This window comes from Mustelus asterias, chromosome 11 (assembly GCF_964213995.1).
Source record: "Mustelus asterias chromosome 11, sMusAst1.hap1.1, whole genome shotgun sequence".
NCBI lineage: Eukaryota > Metazoa > Chordata > Chondrichthyes > Carcharhiniformes > Triakidae > Mustelus > Mustelus asterias.
In genome coordinates, this window is record NC_135811.1 from 108,961,122 (window position 1) to 108,982,863 (window position 21,742).

General features: G+C 48.7%; 1 protein-coding gene across 2 annotated transcripts in view; it reads left to right on the top strand.

Moving 5' to 3' along the window:
- The first annotated feature begins 9,687 nt into the window (after positions 1 to 9,687).
- The window catches only part of LOC144500796 (junction plakoglobin-like), an 82,704-nt gene continuing 70,649 nt past the window's right edge, over positions 9,688 to 21,742 (top strand). For both annotated transcript variants that reach the window (XR_013499014.1, XM_078224260.1), the window contains exon 1: positions 9,688 to 9,776. The gene's annotated coding sequence lies outside the window, so the exon portion shown is untranslated. The remainder of the gene's footprint in view (positions 9,777 to 21,742) is intronic.

The window sequence follows — 21,742 nt, forward strand, 5'->3', positions numbered from 1 at the left end:
TCTGGGGAACATTGCTAATCACTGAAGATTTGTTAGGAGGGATTTTCATAGGATCATAGAATCCCTACAGTGCAGAAGGAGGCCATTTGGCCCATCGAGCCTGCACTGATCACAATCCCAACCAGGCCCTATTCCCGTAACCCCACATATTTACCCTGCTAATCCCCTGACACTAGGGTCAGTTTAGCATAGCCAATCAACCTAACCTGCACAACTTTGTACTGTGGGAGGAAACCAGAGCACCTGGAGGAAACCCACGTAGACATGGGGAGAATGTGCAAACTCTTAACAGGCAGTGACTCGAGGCCAGAATTGAACCCGGGTCCCTGGCGCTGTGAGGCAGCAGTGCTAACTATTGTGCCACCGTGCCACCCCAATTTTCATTCCTGATAGACAAAGCAATTAATACCATGAAGAGGGATAGTGCAAGCTCGGGGTTGTGGGGCGGTGTTAAAATGGATAGCCTGACTCTAATTTTAAGTTTACACTGTTGACTCCTCTACCTTCTGCAGTTAAGGGAATGCGATTCTTGACTATCCAGCCTGTCCTAATTTAATCCTTTCAGTCTCAGTATCATTCTGGTGAATCTGGACTGCCACCATTCCAAAGCCAATATGTCCTCTCTCGGGTACAACGCAAGACTCCAGATACAATCTAACCAAGGCTCTATTCAAAGAACAAAGAACAAAGAAAATTACAGCACAGGAACAGGCCCTTCGGCCCTCCAAGCCTGCACCGACCATGCTGTCCGACTGAACTAAAACCCCCTACCCTTCCGGGGACCATATCCCTCTATTCCCATCCTATTCATGTATTTGTCAAGATGCCCCTTAAAACTCACTACCGTATCCGCTTCCACTCCCTCCCCCGGCAACGGGTTCCAGGCACCCAACACCCTCTGTGTAAAAAACCTGCTTCGTACATCTCCTTTAAACCTTGCCCCTCGCACCTTGAACATATGCTCCCTAGTAATTGACTCTTCCACCCTGGGAAAAAGCTTCTGACTATCCACTCTGTCCATGCCCCTCATAATCTAGTAGAATTCTATCAGGCCGTCCCTCAATCTCTGTTGTTCCAGTGAGAACAAACCAAGTTTCTCCAACGTCTCCTCATAGCTAATGCCCTCCATACCAGGCAACATCCTGGTAAATCTTTTCTGCACCCTCGCCAAAGCCTCCACATCTTTCTGGTAGTGTGGCGACCAGAATTGAACACGATATTCCAAGTGTGGCCTAACTAAGGTTCTACAAAGCTGCAATATGACTTGGCAATTTTTAAACTCAATGCCCTGGCCGATGAAGGCAAGCATGCTGTATGCCTTCTTGACTACCTTCTCCACCTGTGTTGCCACTTTCAGTGACCTGTGTACCTGTACACCCAGATCCCTCTGCTTATCAATATTCTTAAGGGTTCTGCCATTTACTGTATATTTCCTATTTGTATTAGATCTCCCAAAATGCATTACCTCACATTTGTCTGGATTAAACTCCATCTGCCACCTCTCCGCCCAAGTCTCCAGCTGATCTATATCCTGCTGTATCCTCTGATGGTCCTCATCGCTATCCGCAAATCCACCAACCTTTGTGTCAAGTGACAGCAGGTTTTCTCAATCTGCCACCCCCACTCTCCCTGACCACCTTTGGCACTCACCCAGAGTTCCCATTGATCACCGAGATTCTTCCCATCTTGATCTCAGTACTCTTTGGCTGGAATTTTACCGTCCCACCCCTCACGGGAATTGGAATGGGCCATGGAAAGGCTTGTTGACCTTGGGCAGGATATTTACGCTTTTGGGATGACTGAGCCTGTAAAATCCTGCCCAATTTATCTTCTGGGAGATTTTTACCCTTGTGTAAAATTCCACTGACCTTCCAACATCAGCAGCAGTGGAAATGAAGCCAACTAGTAGCAGCTAAAGTAGTAATCAAAACACAGGACTGTTGACTAATAATTTATACTTCTTTTTGGTTGGAAGATTTCCTCTGATGTTTGTGTTGCTCTCCTGAAGAGTACAATTCAATAGCGAGTTGACTGTGTTACTATAGATTTATATGCAAGCACAAGCTTAGGGATATTCAGGCTAAACATATTTATGATGTTATTGGCATCAAGTCCAATTCTGCCTGAGTAATTTCGATTGAAATGTTGCCTATTACAACTGTTTTACAGTCCTCTCCAGCTAAGGTCATCGGGACTTGTTCCTTATGTTCTCTCCACTTTTCTTGTGCATTCTGCCAAAGTCCCTTTCCGGCTGCACAAAAGCATCGGATCATTCCAAGCCATTGCATGTTTCTGCTTGTTCCCAATCATGTTCTCTCTGAGTTGAATGACTCAAGTTAGGTGTTAATTCTTCAGTTGCTTCTGTTTCAAGCCCTTAACTGTGGGAACATTTTATGAAGCCACAGAGCCTCCACAAAAGGTTCTGACACAAGGCTGATGGGTTCATACTTGCAGGAAAAAAGCTTGTTTTCATCATTTTCTTCCACCCCCCATTCTTGCCAATGATGAAGATTGTGTTAATGTCCCGGAAACATGGATTTTGCTGCAGTCTATCTGAATGACGTTACTGTGCTGTCCACTCTTTACAAAATACAGGAGCCTTGCCACCGATTTTGCCTTAAAATTTCCAATCTCCAGCTCCCTTTCAAAGTGTGTTCTGGGAACTTTAATATCAGACTGAGAGGGCAGACGGGGATTCTTTAACATCTCATCCAACAGTGGGTACTACAACAGTGCAGCACTCCCTCAGCACTGACCCTCTGACAGTGCAGCACTCCCTCAGTACTGACCCCCTGACAGTACGGCACTCCCTCAGTACTGACCCCCTGACAGTGCAGCACTCCCTCAGTACTGACACTCTGACAGTGCGGCACTCCCTCAGTACTGACCCCCTGACAGTACGGCACTCCCTCAGTACTGACACTCTGACAGTGCGGCACTCCCTCAGCACTGACCCCCTGACAGTACGGCACTCCCTCAGTACTGACACTCTGACAGTGCGGCACTCCCTCAGTACTGACCCCCTGACAGTACGGCACTCCCTCAGTACTGACCCCCTGACAGTACGGCACTCCCTCAGTACTGACACTCTGACAGTGCGGCACTCCCCCAGCACTGACCCTCTGACAGTGCGGCACTCCCTCAGTACTGACCCCCTGACAGTACGGCACTCCCTCAGTACTGACACTCTGACAGTACGGCACTCCCTCAGTACTGACCCCCTGACAGTACGGCACTCCCTCAGTACTGACACTCTGACAGTGCGGCACTCCCTCGGTACTGACACTCTGACAGTGCGGCACTCCCTCAGCACTGACCCCCTGACAGTGCAGCACCCCCTCAGTACTGACACTCTGACAGTGCGGCACTCCCTCAGTACTGACCCCCTGACAGTACGGCACTCCCTCAGTACTGACCCCCTGACAGTACGGCACTCCCTCAGTACTGACACTCTGACAGTGCGGCACTCCCCCAGCACTGACCCTCTGACAGTGCAGCACTCCCTCAGTACTGACACTCTGACAGTGCGGCACTCCCTCAGCACTGACCCCCTGACAGTGCGGCACTCCATCAGTACTGACCCTCTGACAGTGCGGCACTCCCTCAGTACTGACCCTCTGATAGTGCAGCACTCCCTCAGTACTGACCCTCTGACGGTGCAGCACTCCCTCAGTACTGACCCTCTGACAGTGTGGCACTCGCTCAGTACTGGCCCTCTGACAATGCAGCACTCCCTCAGTACTAACCTTCTGACGGTGCGGCACTCCTTCAGTACTGATCCTCTGACGGTGCGGCACTCCTTCAGTACTGATCCTCTGACAGTGTGGCACTCCCTCAGTACTGACCCTCTGACAGTTCGGCAGTCCCTCAGTACTGACCCTCTGACAGTGCGGCATTCCCTCAGTACTGACCCTCTGACAGTGCAGCACTCCCTCAGTACTAACCCTCTGACGGTGCGGCACTCCTTCAGTACTGATCCTCTGACAGTGTGGCACTCCCTCAGTACTGACCCTCTGACAGTTCGGCAGTCCCTCAGTACTGACCCTCTGACAGTGCGGCATTCCCTCAGTACTGACCCTCTGACAGTGCAGCACTCCCTCAGCACTGACCCTCTGATAGTGCGGCACTTCCTTAGTACTGACCCTCTGACAGTGCAGCACTCCCTCAGTACTGACCCTCTGACAGTGCGGCACTCCCTCAGTACTGACCCTCTGACAGTGCGGCACTCCCTCAGTACTGACCCTCTGACAGTGCAGCACTCCCTCAGTACCTCACTGGAGTTCTGCCTGGATTTTCTGTTCCACCCCTGGAGTGGGGTTTGAGAGGGGGAGAACTAGCATTGAGTCACAACTAATAGAAAATGGGAGGAGCGAGAGGAGATAGGAGTTGGAACCAGCAGTTGAGTAAAGGATATGATTTGAGGGGAAAGTTGTGTTAGTATTTCTGTCAGGGAAGGATTGTCAGTTAGCAAGTTTAATAAGGATGGGATCAAAGGGCCAGGAAGTGTGTCTGATGATAAAGATTAATGAAAGGAGGGTTTGGGAAGAGATGTGAAACTGAACTGTAGCGTAACAGGGATTAGGGCGAGAGTGAACGGCTAACAGGGAGAAGAATAGACAGCAGCACAGGTTATTTCATTCTTAGAAAATGCTGGAAAATCTCAGCCGGTCTGACAGCATCTGTAGGGAGGGAATAGAGCCAATGTTTCGAGTTTAGATGACCCTTCGTCAGAGCTCTGTGTTCGCTGGACTGATACATCCAGGAACTGTGGGAATTGATTAAATGTTCAGATTTTCAGGCTGTCACAGAATGCAATAGAACCAGTTTGATGCAGACAAAGTGGGTGTGGTGGCTACAGCATGGACAAAGTCTATGCTTGATAATTACTCTCCAACGTCTGATGTCTGACGGGAATATTATAATAAACATTTGGGAGGAGTGCTATCAGGCTGCATCCATAAAACTGCACTCTAAGGAATCAACATCGTCATGGGAATATGAGTGCCCATTAAAGGAGATGACCATTTCGAAATGAGATGAAGTGAATTCTTTTCACTTGATGGGTTGTGAACATTTGGAATTCTCTAACTCAAAGGCTTGTGGGTGCTCAACTAATGAGTATATTTAATGAGTATATTTAATGAGTATATTTAATCAGTATGTTTGGACATTAAAGGAATCAATGGAAATGAGGATAGTGCAGGAAAATGAAATTGGTGTGCAAAATTTTTATTCTTTCAAGGATGTGGACGTTCCTGGCGATGCCAGCATTTAAAATTTAAGTTTATTTATGATTGTCACAAGCAGGCTTACATTAACACTGCAATGAAGTTACTGTGAAAATCCCCCAAGTCGCCACACTCCGGCGCCTGTTCGGGTTACACTGAGGGAGAATTTAGCACGGCCACTGCATCCTAACCAGCACGTCTTTCGGACTGTGGGAGGAAACCGGAGCACCCGGAGGAAACCCACGCAGACGTGGGGAGAATGTGCAAACTCCACACAGACAGCGACCCAGGCCAGGAATCGAACCCTAGTCCCTTGGCACTATGAGGGAGCAGTGCTTACCACTGTGCCACCGTGCCATTTGTTACCCATCCCTAATTGTCCTTGAGCTCAGAGGTTTGCTAGGCTATTTCAGAGGGCAATTAAGAGTCAACCACATTGGTGTGGATCTGGAGTTGCATGTGGGTCAGACTGGGTAAGGACAGCAGATTTTGTTCCCTAAAGAACATTAGTGAACGAGGTGGGTTGTTACAACAATCGGTGATAGTTTCATGGTCACTATTACCAAGATGAGGTTTATATTCCATATTTATTACCTGAATTCCAATTCCACCAGCGGCCACGGTGGGGGCTTTGATTCCATGTCCCCAGAGCAGTAAAATCAAAGCTAAATACTGCAGATGCTGGAAATCTGAAATAAAAAGAGTCACATTGTACACAAAATAGTGACTCTGTTTCTCTCTCCATGGATGCTGCCAGCACTGCTGAGTTTTTCCAGCAATGTTTTTATCCCCGCCGCATTACCCAGGCCTTTGGATCACGCCATCTCCTCAGATTAGTCATGATCTCATGGAATGGTGGAACAGACTCGAGAGGTCAAATGTTCTTTTATTTCTTATGTCCTTTTGCCCTCTTGTGCACCCCATGCATCTCCTTCACCCCAACATTGGTGGCTGTGCCTTCAGCTGTCCAGGTCCCTAAGCTCTGGAGTTCCCTTCTGAAAACCCTGCATCTTCCCTCTCCTCTTTAAAACACATTTTTATTCAAGATGTTAGTAATCCTACTTAATATGCAGAGTTTTGAATTTGTGTTAATTTTTAAACCAAATGAGAAAATGCTGGAAAATCTCAGCAGGTCTGGCAGCATCTGTAAGGAGAGAAAAGAGCTGACGTTTCGAGTCCGGATGATCCTTTGTCAAAGCAATGTTCATTTTTAAATGTGGGGTGTGGGGGCTGGGGAGGGGGCGATGCTAGAGCAGCGCAGTGGGCCGGGAGACTCGAGGGGAGGCTGTGTAGTGGGCTTCCCGCTGGGCACCACGGCCTCTGTGAGTCTACGGCTGCCGGATTTCCGGCGAAGTCAGCTCAGAGCAGAAATTGGCACAGTGCCGAATAAATTATTTAAATGTTCGTTGCCATCTGATTAGCAGACGTGGGACTGGAGTCTCTGGGCCTGCCAGAGTGCCCCCCCCCCAACCCTCCTACACCACCCCCCACTCCCCCCTCCCCCCCGCCAGGCATGTTTCATTCCAGCAAGGCTTACAACAGCTCCCCACCCTGCTGGAGTGAAGGGGGGGGGGGGGGGCATGGAGGCCCCCCCAGGATGTCTGGGCTAAGGAGGGGGGAACCCTCTGGGCATTGCCGGCCTCTCCAGGTTGGCAATGCCAGTCTGGCCCTCTGGCATTACCCACAGGGGAAAGTTGCAATGTCCAAGTGGGCACCTTGGAACTACCCACCGGGCTTTGGGCAGTACAAGGGGGCAGGGCCTAATGGGTGCTGGGCCTCTTGGGGGGACATCGGCTGGGTGGGGAGTCCAGCTGCCACTCTGCGCTCACCAGTGACTGAGGGAGGGAGGCCAGGTGATTGGGGCTGGCCATCTAGATGGGGGGAGGGGTCAGCATGCTGGGGGCTTGGGGCTGTCGGGGGAGGGGTTGGGACTGAGTGGGGAGTTGGGGCTGCCAGTGGGGGGGGGGGGGGGGGGGGGGCGGGGGGAGAGAGATTAGGACTGCTGGGGGGGAGATCGAGGCAGGTTGGGAAGGGGGGGGGTCAAGGCTGGCCCGAACACGTCCGGGGAGCCGGCGATCGGGCGGTGGGGGGGGGTCACACAGCTGGCCAACGATCAAGAGACTGGCAGTGTGGGGCTACTGTGCGTGTGCCAATCTCCGCTATGACAGATCAGCGCATGCGCAGTGGCTCGCTCAGCGCTATACAGCCGGCCTCTCCAGCGGGAAGAGGACCTGCCCCCCACATGTTTAATGACATTTACGCTAGTGCACTCTGCAATGCACAGACTGTGGGAGATTCATTTTGAAAATCCTGCTGGAAATAACAGTGGGATTTACTCCAGTTTTTACGTGAATTCGATATTTAGTATTTTTTTGGGAGAATCCCACCCATGGTTTCTGTTCAATGCCCTGGGATTTTTTCCATATTAAAAGTTTTGTATAAATACAACCTGTGGTTCTGAAATTAAGCAGAATCAATGGCCAATAACCTTCTGGTGCCCCATGCCACGTTTGGGGGCTGCCACAGCGGTGTGTTGGGGAATCCCTCTCAGAACTTCCTGGAAGGCCCCACCTACTTCTAACTTCCTCCAAGACAATTGTGCTGAGCTGGGAACCACCCAACAGGAGTGAATTAATTTGCGAACTGTGGATGGTTCTTAGTTTCACCCTGACAGTTACTCTGAAAGAGCTCAAAGGGAAAAAAAACACTTCTAACTGCAGAGCAGTTGAACTGCTGAACTGCTGAACACCCAGACCCAGCCTCGTCTGCGACAGCCCACACACACACACATGATCTCCAGGAGACCTACCAGAGCACCCTTGCCCAAAGTTTAAACCCCCTCCATAGAATCATAGAAACCCAACAGTGCAGAAGGAGGCCATTCGGCCCATCGAGTCTGCACCGACCACAATCCCACCCAGGCCCTACCCCCACATATTTACTCACTAATCCCTCTAACCTACGCATCTCAGGACTCTAAGGGGCAATTTTTAACCTGGCCAATCAACCTAACCCGCACATCTTTGGACTGTGGGAGGAAACCGGAGCACCCGGAGGAAACCCACGCAGACACGAGGAGAATGTGCAAACTCCACACAGACAGTGACCCGAGCATCGAACCCAGGACCCTGGAGCTGTGAAGCAGCAGTGCTAACCACTGTGCTACCGTGCCGCCCTAGTCCAACTCCCAGTCCAACCCCCACCATCCCCACTCCTGGTCTGATGGCCCCGCCACCCCGGACCAACCTCCCCAACTCCGAACCCCCCCATCTGATCCCCCCTACATCCGAACCCCCCCCCCCCTTCGATCCACCTGCCCCTGGAATCCGACAGAGATTGCCACTTAAAAAGATTGGTGCCAATATTTAAGAAAGATTAGTATTGACACAGGGATTGGTGCACAGGGATTGGTGCACAGGGATTGGATTGGTGCACAGGGATTGGTGCACAGGGATTGGAATGGTGCACAGGGATTGGTGCACAGGGATTGGAATGGTGCACAGGGATTGGTGCACAGGGATTGGAATGGTGCACAGGGATTGGTGCACAGGGATTGGAATGGTGCACAGGGATTGGTGCACAGGGATTGGAATGGTGCACAGGGATTGGTGCACTGGGATTGGAATGGTGCACATGGATTGGTGCACAGGGATTGGAATGGTGCACATGGATTGGTGCACAGGGATTGGAATGGTGCACAGGGATTGGTGCACAGGGATTGGTGCACAGGGATTGAAATGGTGCACAGGGATTGGTGCACAGGGATTGGAATGGTGCACATGGATTGGTGCACAGGGATTGGAATGGTGCACAGGGATTGGTGCACAGGGATTGGTGCACAGGGATTGGTGCACAGGGATTGAAATGGTGCACAGGGATTGGTGCACAGGGATTGGAATGGTGCACATGGATTGGTGCACAGGGATTGGAATGGTGCACAGGGATTGGTGCACAGGGATTGGAATGGTGAACAGGGATTGGTGCACAGGGATTGGAATGGTGCAGTCCAATTGCAATGCTGGCTGGTTATGGGCGCTGGGAGCTGGCAGGGGTTAAACTGCAGCGGCCTCCCTGCTGCCCGGGACCTGAGTTTGATTGACAGGAGCAGGAAATGTACCTGGCTCCTCACTCAGGCCAGGTGTGGCTTCGCGCAGCCGCAGAGAGCGGGGGGACGGTAATTAGCATAAAGGCGTGGTCCCCGCCCCTCCACCATTGATTGATGTAAGCGTCGACCAATCACCGTCCCAGCCCGTCACCATCTTACCAATGAGCGTTTGAGGAAGGCGTGTTCCAGCCACAGTGACGCGACGTGCCGATGATTGACAGGGTGTCAGCCAATAGCAATGGGCGGGAGCGGCTGGATTGACAGCAGCAGGGGCCAATGGGTGTTTGCTGGGTGACAGCTGTCCAATGGGTTGGCGCCGGGGGCGGGCTCTCGGTGGGCTCGGCTTCCAGCACCTCTTTGTTCTGGCAGAGGCGGCGGCCGGAGAGCGCGAGCAGCGGCGACGGGGATCGGGAGCTGAGGGACCGCGGGCAGCACTGCGCCAGGTAACCCGGGGTGGGGAAGGAGGCCTCGGTGACAAGCGGCCGGGCAGCTCCCCTGAGTCCGGGGGGGGGAGGACCTCGGACACCTGTGAGTCCAGGTGCTGGGGGCACCGCGCTGGGCTCCCGGGCGGGGGAGCCCCGCTGCGGGCTCTGCCCTCAGGCTCGGGCTGCTTCCCCCACACCCCGGGGGGGGTGGAGTGTGAGGGCTTCCCTGGCCGGATAGCCTGTAGCTTGAGGAGGGGAGGGGGGGGGGGGGTGATTATTTAATGATTCCTTATTGCTGCCTTCTCAGGGTTTACAGTTTGTTAAAGTTTCTCCACCCCCCATTTCCTGAAGAGTTGGAGAAGTTTAGTTGTGTTTTCCTTGTTTTGTGTCCCTCAGCCTGGCAGCTTCCTGTGTTTGTTCCGCAGCATCTGGAGAGCTTTGTCCTGTTTGGGTGGGGATGATTGTCCAGGTGGCTGTGAGGATGGGTCTCTGTCAGGACAGAGGGAGACTGATTAACACTGGAGCTGTGTGACAGCCCACACATTCCAACAGGGTGAAGTTCAAGTGGCTTTTATTTGGATTCTGGATATTAAATTAAAGCCTTTTTGTGGTTCATAACCATCTGCTCTTGGCAAATGCTTTATTGGCAAAGAAGAGCGAAGCTGAAATTGTTTTGCCAGAGTCATGTTACTGTGTTGGAGAATAATACTGTCCAGAATTCACTACCTCGAAGGGCAGAGGAAACCGATTCAATAGTTTTCAAAAGGGAACCTGGTAAAGATTGTAAGAGCTCTAGTTAGTATTGTCCTGTAATTTATGTATAGGAGTGTGGGAGGAGATCTGGAGGTAATTACAATGCTGTTAACTCATCTACAGGTTACTGTGATCTCAAACAGTACAATACTGAGTTGCTCAAACTTCAAATCCTAAGTGGTACAACATAGAAGCAATTGTTCCCCATTGTGTGTGTTCTGGCTCTTTTGGTGAAATTGTACAATTAATCCTACTATCTGCTTTTTCCTCATAGCCCACAATATTTTTCTCCAAGTGTGGCACAGCTGTAGCCTCACTAACAGGTCCTGTTGTTTTCTGTCTTTGCTATCCTGATATCAATCTTCAAATATGCTGTGCAATTTTATAAAGTGAACGTACTAATGAGACTTTTTTGAACATTTCTGGGGAAATAGTGGTTCCAATTGGGAATGTTTGTGTGCAGTAACAGCCATCAGATTGGGGCTATGTGTAAAACGAACACCTAGAGGCTGTGGATTATGTAGCAGCACTGAATTACTGAGTGTAATATGTGCTCTGTAAAGTGCTTTGGGAAGTCCCTTTGGAAGGTGCTGAAGGGATTTGGGACAGGAAAAGCAAAGGTGACTAGAACAATTTGTTTAGAGGATAAATGCCAATATAGACTGGTTGGCTAAATGATCAGTTTCAGTGTTTGTGCTGCTGATTTACATTTATTTTCCTCGCCAATGGTAACATTTTGGGGTAAGGGAAAATGTTTAGGAGATGAGAAGTCACGCAATGTTCCTGAATCTAGTTGACAAACATGCCAATGTTCAGTGGACTGGTTTGGTCATGTCACAGTACCCAGCTGTTTACATGTTTCATGAATTTGAAGATTTTGTGTAAATATTCCATATGCCTGGCAGTGATCTGTCTTGTTTATTGTGCTATCCTGTGATTGTATTGTTTGCATTGTGAAGCTTGGAGTTGGAGCAGGTCTGTGTGAGACAGTTGGAGAAGCTTTATTCAGTGAAATATTTAACATCTTGCAGTTTATTTCCCTCCCTCGAAAGCTTTGACTGGTTTATTGTTCGGGTAGCTGTTACTAGGGGATGGTTTCTAAGCAGAGTTATATATCACACTTTTAAAAAATACGCATACATGTCCTGTCCACAAACTTCACTTTTTTAGGGTCACGCTTGTTTAGTCAATATTTTGAAAGTGCCCCTGTAATTATTTTGGGATTTTTGTAAAAATGTCCAAGTGCTGTGACTATAGGCAGCACTGCCTTTAAGTACTGTTGCACTGGACAATCTTGCAGGTGATGACCTGACCTAATCTCTTTTCTTTCACAGACTGACTTAATATTGAGACTAATTATTATTTAAATGTGAGTTGTTATAGTGCTTTCCTTTTGTGCTGGCTGGATTGAGTTTTGGATCAAACGCGGGTTCCCTCCTGGTCTGTGACTAAGGATTATGTTAGGTAACCCACTAATTTTATGCTGGATTTATTGAGATGTTAATTTGTCCCACATTTGTGACCATCGTAAATCAAATGTAAACTTACTAGATTCATTACCCCTGGATACAGGACCTCTGCTTAATACCCATTTTATGTATTTGTTGCACACAGCAGAATTAGTCTGGATTATTCTGGTGGCTGATTGGCCCTATTATCAAATCATTGTGACTGCCAGTGAATAATTGTTTTTAACCTGTATGATTCAGTTATGAATGTGCTGCAAAGTATTGATGTAACAAAGCCTGTCAGATATAAATGATTAATCACTCCCAAAGCTGTAGTTCATGGTTGGGAATCTCCTTTTGACAACACAGCAGTTTCTTACTTTCTGAAGTCAGGGTGTGGGAAGGGTGTTCTGTAGTGAGAAAATCGACCTCTCAAACATTCTGATCCATTTTCAGAATGTCTTTCTGGGTCACACGCACAGACACACACACCTCCATTACAATGTGAAGGGAGCACATCTGATAAAGCTGCCCCTCCCCTGAGGTACACAGTGTCACCCATGCTTGAGTAAAGACCAAGAACATTGACATTTGAAATGTCGTCTCTATTGCTGCTGCTGGCAAGTAATCATAGAAACCCTACAGTGCAGAAGGAGGCCATTCGGCCCATCGAGTCTGCACCGACCACAATCCCACCCAGGGCCTACCCCCACTTATTTTACCTGCTAATCCCTCTAACCTACGCATCTCTGGACTCTAAGGGGCAATTTTTAACCTGGCCAATCAACCTAACCCGCACATCTTTTTGGACTGGAACGATGTCAGACCAGAACGATGGCTGGAACGATTGCGTCCTTAGTTTTCTCTCTTTCCTCTGTGGGAGTCGTGATTCTGACTGACTCTGAGGCAGCATCACTGATGAATCTTGAACCATCTTGAGTGTGACTCAACATCACTGACTAATTCATTCACCTATTGAGATAGGGGAGGGATGGTGGTGTTGTAAAGTGTTGATAATATGACTGCACAGCCCTTTAAATAGGCGTTTCTAGCATAGCCTGTTTCCAGCTAGAGTTTGTTAGTCAGGAATTAGGTAGAGTTCATGCTGTGCCACCTTTTGCATGGTTTCCTGGGAGGGGCCAGTATTGGCTGCAGCCACAGACAACGCATGTGTTTGTGTTTGAGATTGTTTCGGGTTACAGGGTGTAACCAGAAATGACCTTCAGGATGTTCCAAATTGTCGCATTAATACTGACTTCAAATTTCTCGCTTTGCTTACCTTGTTCCCTAACATTTATTTTATAAATCCAGTTTTTGCATTTGTGGCATTGTTTTTATCTTTTTTTAAAGTTTGTTTGTTAGTCACAAGTAGGCTTACATTAACACTGCAATGAAGTCACTGTGAGAATCCCCTAGTCGCCACACTCCGGCGCCTGTTCGGGTACACTGAGGGAGAATTTAGCATGGCTGGTGCACCCAACCAACACCTCTTTCGGACTAGGAGGAAACTGGAGCACCTGGAGGAAACCCACACAGACATGGGGAGAACGTACTGACTCTGCGCAGTTACCCAAGCTGGGAATTGAACCTGGTCCCTGGCGCTGTGAAGCAGCAGTGCTAACCACTATGCACCTGATCAAATGGAACCTTTGGTGGGAGTTGATATCTCAACACTGCCTCCGTCATCAGTGACAGAGTATTGACTCATCAAGCACCCTGCTCTGCTACACTCTTCCTTATCTTCAGTCCCCTCTATTCTGCCCCTCTCTGCAATTAAAAACTTCCTCGTAATTTACCTCAACATCTGTTGGGGAGGTGAGGGAGGAGATTGCAGAGCCTCTGGCGATGATCTTTGCGTCGTCGATGGAGATGGGAGAGGTGCCGGAGGATTGGGGGATTGCGGAAGTGGTTCCTATTTTCAAGAAGGGGAGTAGGGATAGCCCAAGTAATTACCGACCGGTGAGTCGAACCTCAGTGGTTGGTAAACTGATGGAGAAGATCCTGAGGGATAAGATCTATGAGCATTTAGAGAGGTTCAGTATGTTCAAGAATACTCAGCATGGCTTTGTCAAGGGCAGATTGTGCCTTATGAGCTTGGTGGAGTTCTTTGAAAATGTGACTAAACACATTGACGAAGGGAAGGCGATAGATGTGGTTTATATGGATTTTAGCAAGGCGTTCGATAAGGTCCCCCATTCAAGGCTTCTAGAAAAAGTGAGAGGGCATGGGATCCAAGGGGCTGCTGCCCGGTGGATCCAGAACTGGCTTGCCCAAAGGAGGCAGAGAGTGGGTATAGATGGGTCTTTTTCTAAATGGAGGTCGGTCACCAGTGGTGTGCCCCAGGGATCTGTTCTGGGACCCTTGCCGTTTGTCATTTTCATAAATGACCTGGATGAGGAAGCAGAGGGATGGGTTGGTAAGTTTGCCGACGACACGAAGGTTGGTGGGGTTGTGGATAGTCTGGAGGGATGTCAGAAGTTACAGAGGGACATAGATAGGATGCAAGACTGGGCGGACAAGTGGCAGATGGACTTCAACCCAGCTAAATGCGTCGTGGTCCATTTTGGTAGGTCAAATGGGATGAAGGAGTACAATATAAAGGGAAAGACTCTTAGTACTGTAGAGGATCAGAAGGACCTTGGGGTCCAGGTCCATAGGACTCTAAAATCGGCCTCGCAGGTGGAGGAGGTGGTTAAGAAGGCGTATGGTATGCTGGCCTTTATCAATCGAGGGATTGAGTTTAGGAGTCCGGGGATAATGATGCAGCTATACAAGACCCTCGTCAGACCCCACTTGGAGTACTGTGCTCAGTTCTGGTCACCTCACTATAGGAAGGATATGGAAAAGATTGAAAGGGTGCAGAGGAGATTGACAAGGATGTTGCCTGGATTGAGTGGCATGCCTTATGAGGATAGGCTGAGGGAGCTCGGTCTTTTCTCCTTGGAGAGACGAAGGATGAGAGGAGACCTAATAGAGGTGTATAAGATGTTGAGAGGCATAGATCGGGTGGACTCTCAGAGGCTTTTTCCCAGGGTGGAAATGGCTGCTATGAGAGGACACAGGTTTAAGGTGCTGGGGGGTAGGTACAGGGGAGATGTTAGGGGTAAGTTTTTCACAGAGGGTGGTGGGCGAGTGGAATCGGCTGCCGTCAGTGGTGGTGGAGGCGAACTCAATAGGGTCTTTTAAGAGACTCCTGGATGAGTACATGGAGCTTAATAGGATGGAGGGTTATAAGGTAGGTCTAGAAGGTAGGGATGTGTTCGGCACAACTTGTGGGCCGAAGGGCCTGTTTGTGCTGTAGTTTTTCGATGTTTCTATCACCTTTGGTCACCTCCCTATGACCCGCTTCTGCCCAAACAGCACCTCCATTTCTGTGGTAGCTGGGGTTGTTTGTCGTTAATGATATGTTGGTTTTTTCATTAGGACTTAAAAAAAACTTTTGACAGTTCCTCGGGATTCTCCCCAAACTATCCGAACCAGCCATACAAACTGCACCTCTTAAATGACAGTCTCAGATTATACTGATGATAATATCAATGCTTTGCTGGCCTTCGATAGTCTCAGTTTGAAAAGGGATCCATTTCTTGTGTTTACACCAGTAAATGTAACCCTGCCTCTTTTGCTTTCACGCCCCTTTCCCATACTACAGATAGTTCCCTTGATAGCTAAAAATAATGTAGAGCCCAATCAGGGATGTGGGCTTCACTGGCTGGGCCAGCTTTTATTGCCCATTCCTAACTCCCTCTGAACTGAGTGGTTTGCTAGGTCATTTCAGAGGGGCCTTTAAGAGTCAACCATATTGCTGTGGGTCTGGAGTCTCGTGTAAATCAGGCCAAGGAAGGACGGAAGATTTCCTTCCCCAAAGCACATGAGCCAGATGGGTATTTACGACAATTGACAATGGTTTCAGGGTCATAATTCGTCTGGTCAGGGAAAACGAGGAGGTGATGGATAGGAGTTATAGGCAGGCAGTCACACCGGGGCCACAAGAAGCAGGCAAGTGGGTCACAGTCAGGAAAGGGAAAAGTCAGGTGGTAGAGAGTACCCCAGTGGTTGTGCCCCTTAAAAATAAGTACTCTTGTTTGAGTACTGTTGGGGTGGACAGCCCACCTGGTGGAAGCAGCAGTGGTCGTGCCTCTGGCGTGGAGTCCGGCCTTGTAGCACAGAAGGGTAAGGAAAGGAGGAGGAAGGCAGTGGTGATCGGGGACTCCACAGTGAGGGGGTCAGACAGGCGTTTCTGTGGAGGAAGTCGAGAAACGCGGATGGTGGTTTGCCTCCCTGGTGCCGGGATCAGGGATGTTTCTGACCGTATCCAAGAAATCCTGAAGTGGGAGGGAGAGGAGCCAGAGGTCGTGGTGCATACTGGTACCACTGACATAGGCAGGAAAGGGGAAGGGGTTATGAAAAGAGAATATAGGAAGTTAGGTAGGGAGTTAAGAAGAAGGAACGCAAAGGTAGTAATCTCGGGATTGCTGCCTGTGCCACGAGACAGTGAGGGAAGGAACGGAATAAGGTGGAGGATAAATGCGTGGCTGAGGGATTGGAGCAGGGGTCAGGGATTCAGGTTCCTGGATCATTGGGACCTCTTTAGGGGCAGGTGCGACCTGTACAAAAAGGACGGGTTTCACTTAAATCCCAGGGGGACCAATATCCCGGTGGGAAGGTTTGCTAAGGTTACTGGGGAGTGTTTAAACTAGAATGGTTGGGGGGGTGGGAATCAAAATGAGGTGACTGGGAGAGAGGAGGTTAGCTTAAAAATAAAAGGGGCTTGTAGACAGTGTGAGAGGGAGGATAGGCAGGTGACGGAGAAGGGGAGCGCTCAGACCGAAGGGTTGAGATGTGTTTATTTTAACGCAAGGAGTGTAGTGAACAAAATGGATGAGCTTAGAGCGTGGATCACTAGTTGGAAGTGTGATGTGGTGGCCATTACAGAGACTTGGTTATCTCAGGGACAGGACTGGATACTTCAAGTGCCGGGTTTCAGATGTTTCAGGAGGGACAGGGAAGGAGGCAAAAGAGGTGGGGGAGTGGCACTGTTGATCAGGGATAGTGTCATGGCTGCAGAAAAGATGGACGCCACAGAGGGATTGTCTACGGAATCTCTGTGGGTGGAGGTTCGCAACAGGAAGGGGTCAATAACTTTACTGGGTGTTTTCTATAGGCCGCCCAATAGTAGCAGGGACGTGGAGGAACAGATCGGGAAGCAGATCCTGGAGAGATGTGATAATAACAGAGTGGTCATGATAGGAGATTTTAATTTCCCAAATATCGATTGGAATATCCCTAGGGTAAGGGGTTTAGGTGGGGAGGAGTTTGTTAGGTGTGTTCAGGAGGGCTTCCTGACACAGTATGTGGATAAGCCTACAAGAGGAGAGTCTGTACTTGATTTGGTATTAGGGAATGAACCTGGGCAGGTGTCAGATCTCTCAGTAGATAGTGATCATAACTAGAACATAGAACAGTACAGCACAGAACAGGCCCTTCGGCCCACGATGTTGTGCCGAGCTTTATCTGAAACCAAGATCAAGCTATCCCACTCCCTATCATCCTGGTGTGCTCCATGTGCCTATCCAAGAACCACTTAAATGTTCCTAAAGTGTCCCACTCCACTATCACTGCAGGCTGTCCGTTCCACACCCCAACCACTCTCTGCGTAAAGAACCTACCTCTGATATCCTTCCTATATCTCCCACCATGAACCCTATAGTTATGCCCCCTTGTAATAGCTCCATCCATCCGAGGAAATAGTCTTTGAACGTTCACTCTATCTATCCCGTTCACCATTTTATACATCTCTATTAAGTCTCCCCTCAGCCTCCTCCGCTCCAGAAAGAACAGCCCTAGCTTCCTCAACCTTTCCTCATAAGACCTACCCTCCAAACCAGGCAGCATCCTGGTAAATCTCCTCTGCACTCTTTCCAGCGCTTCCACATCCTTCTTATAGTGAGGTGACCAGAACTGCACACAATATTCCAAATGTGGTCTCACCAAGGTCCTGTACAGTTGCAGCATAACCCCACGGCTCTTAAACTCCAACCCCCTGTTAATAAAAGCTAACACACTATAGGCCTTCTTCACAGCTTTATCCACTTGACTGGCAACCTTCAGAGATCTGTGGATATGGACCCCAAGATCTCTCTGTTCCTCCACAGTCTTCAGAACCCTACCGTTGACCCTGTAATCCACATTTAAATTAGTCCTACCAAAATGAATCACCTCACATTTATCAGGGTTAAACCCCATTTGCCATTTTTCAGCCCAGCTTTGCATCCTATCTATGTCTCTTTGCAGTCTACAACAGCCCTCCACCTCATCCACTACTCCACCAATCTTGGTGTCATCAGCAAATTTACTGATCCACCCTTCAGCCCCCTCCTCTAAGTAATTAATAAAAATCACAAAGAGCAGAGGACCAAGCATTGATCCCTGTGGCACTCCGCTAGCAACCTGCCTCCAATCCGAAAATTTTCCATCCACCACCACCCTCTGTCTTCGATCAGATAGTAAGAAGTCTCACAACACCAGGTTAAAGTCCAACAGGTTTATTTGGTAGCAAATACCATAAGCTTTCGGAGCAATGCTCCTTCGTCAGATGGAGTGGTCTCTGTTCTCAAACAGGGCACAGACACACAAATCAAATTACAGAATACTGATTAGAATGCAAATCTCTACAGCCAGCCAGGTCTTAAATGTACAGACAATGTGGGTGGAGGGAGCATTCAACACAGGTTAAAGAGATGTGTATTGTCTCCAGACAGTACAGCTTGTGAAATTGTGCAAGTCCAAGAGGCAAGCTGTGGGGGTTACTGATAATGTGACATAAATCCAACATCCCGGTTTAGACCGTCCTCATGTGTGCGGAACTTGGCTATCAGTTTCTGCTCAGTGACTCTGCGCTGTCGTGTGTCGTGAAGGCCGTCTTGGAGAACGCTTACCTGAAGATCGAAGGCTGAATGCCCGTGACTGCTGAAGTGCTCCCCCACAGGAAGAGAACAGTCTTGCCTGGTGATTGTCGAGCGGTGTTCATTCATCCGTTGTCGTAGCGTCGTAGATCAGATAGCCAGTTACCTATCCAATCGGCCAACTTTCCCTCTCTCCCACACCTCCTTACTTTCATCATAAGCTGACCATGGGGGACCTTATCAAACGCCTTACTAAAATCCATGTATATGACATCAACTGCCCTACCTTCATCAACAAACTTAGTTACCTCCTCAAAAAATTCAATCAAATTTGTGAGGCGCGACTTGCCCTTCACGAATCCGTGCTGACTATCCCAGATTAATCTGCATCTTTCTAAATGGTCGTAAATCCCATCCCTAAGGACCTTTTCCATCAATTTACCAACCACCGAAGTAAGACTAACCGGTCTATAATTCCAGGGTCATTTCTATTCCCTTTCTTAAACAGAGGAACAACATTCGCCACTCTCCAGTCCTCTGGCACCATCCCCTTGGACAGTGAGGACCTAATGTAAACTCTATCTACTTTACATTAGCATTGGAGAGAGATAGGATCAGTCAAGCTAGGAAAGTGTTTATTTGGAGTAAGGGCAATTATGAGGCTATTAGGCAGGAAATTAGAGGCATAAATTGGAAGGGGGTTTTCTCAGGGAAATGTACAGAAGAAATGTGGCAAATTTTCAAGGAAAATTTGTCTGGAGCTCTGCACAGCAACGTTCCAATGAGACAGGGGAGTTATGGTAGGTCACAGGAACCATGGTGCACGAAAGCTGTAACGAATTTAGTCAAGAAGAAAAGAAAAACGTACAGAAGGTTCAGGAAGCTAGGTAATGTTAGAAATCTAGAAGAGTATACGACGAGTAGGAAGGAACTTAAGAGGGAAATTAGAAGAGCAAGAAGGGGTCATGAGAAGGTCTTGGCAGACAGGATAAAGGAAAACCCCAAGGCATTCTATAAGTATGTTAAGCGCAAGAAGATAAGATGTGAAGGAGTAGGACCTATCAAATGTGACGGTGGGAAAGTCTGTATAGAACTGGTAGAAATAGCAGAGGTACTCAATGAATACTTCAGTATTCACAGTGGAAAAGGATCTTGGTAGTTGCAGTGGACTGAGAAGATTGAGCATGTGGAAATTAGGAAAGAGCATGTGTTGGAGCTATTGAAAAGCATCAAGTTAGATAAGTCGCCGGGACTGGATAGGATGTACCCCAGGTTACTGTGGGAGGCGAGGGAAGAGATTGCTGAGCCTGTGGCGATGATCTTTGCATCATCAATGGAGACGGGAGAGGTTCCGGAGGATTGCGGATGTGGTTCCGTTATTCAAGAAAGGGAGAAGAGATAGCCCTGGAAATTATAGACCAGTGAGTCTAACCTCAGTGGTTGGTAAGTTGATGGAGAAGATCCTGAGAGGCAGGATTTATGAACATCTGGAGAGGAATAGTATGATCAGTAATAGCCAGCACGGCTTTGTCCGAGGCAGATCATGCCTTACGAGCCTAATTGAATTTTTTGAAGATGTAACTAGATACATAGACGAGGGAAGAGCGGTAGATGTAGTTTATATGGATTTCAGCAAGGCGTTTGATAAGGTGCCCCATGCAAGGCTTATTGAGAAAGTGAAGGGGCATGGGATACAAGGGGACATTGCCTTGTGGATTCAGAACTGGCTTGCCCACAGAAGGCAAAGAGTGGTTGTAGATGGGTCTTTTTCAGCATGGAGGTCGGTCACCAGTGGAGTGCCCCAGGGATCTGTTCTGGGACCCTTGCTCTTTGTGATTTTTATAAATGACCTGGATGAGGAAGTGGAAGGATGGGTTGGCCGGTTTGCTGATGACACAAAGGTTGGTGGTGTTGTGGATAGTGTAGAGGGATGTCAGCAGTTGCAACGAGACATAGATGAGATGCAAGACTGGGCGGAGAAGTGGCAGATGGACTTCAACCCAGATAAGTGTGTGGTGGTTCATTTTGGCAGGTCGAATAGGATGAACGAATATAATAAGGGTAAGACGCTTGGCAGTATGGAAGATCAGAAGGATCTTCGGGTCCGGGTTCATAGGACGCTCAAAGCAGCGTCGCAGGTAGAGGTTGTGGTTAAGAAGGCGTATGGAATACTGGCCTTCATCAATAGAGGAACTGAGTTTAGAAATCGGGAGATAATGCTGCGGCTGTATAGGACCCTGGTCAGACCCCACCTGGAGTACTGTGCCCAGTTCTGGTCGCCTCCTTACAGAAAGGATGTGGAAGCCATAGAAAGGGTGCAGAGGAGATTTACAAGGATGTTGCCTGGATTAGGTGGCATGTCTTATGAGGATAGGTTGAGAGAGCTAGGTCTTTTCTCCTTGGAGAAGCGAAGGATGAGAGGTGACCTGATAGAGGTGTATAAGATGTTGAGAGGTATTGATAGAGTGGATTCTCAGAGGCTTTTACCCAGGGCTGAAATGGTTGCCACAAGAGGTCACAGGTTTAGGGTGCTGGGGAGTAGGTACAGAGGAGATGTTAGGGGTACGTTTTTCACTCAGAGGGTGGTGGGTGCGTGGAATTGGCTGCCGGTAGTGGAGCCGTGGTGGTGGAGGCGGATTTGATAGGGTCTTTTAAGAGACTTTTGGATAAATTCATGGAAGTTAGTAAGATAGAGGGTTATAGGTAGGTCTAGAAGGTAGGGACATGTTCGGCGCAACTTGTGGGCCGAAGGGCCTGTTTGTGCTGTAGCTTTTCTATGTTCTATAATTAGACTTTTAATTCCAGATTTCTATTGAATTCAAATTTCTCCATCTGCTGTGGTGGGATTTGAACCCAGGGCGGCACGGTAGCACAGTGGTTA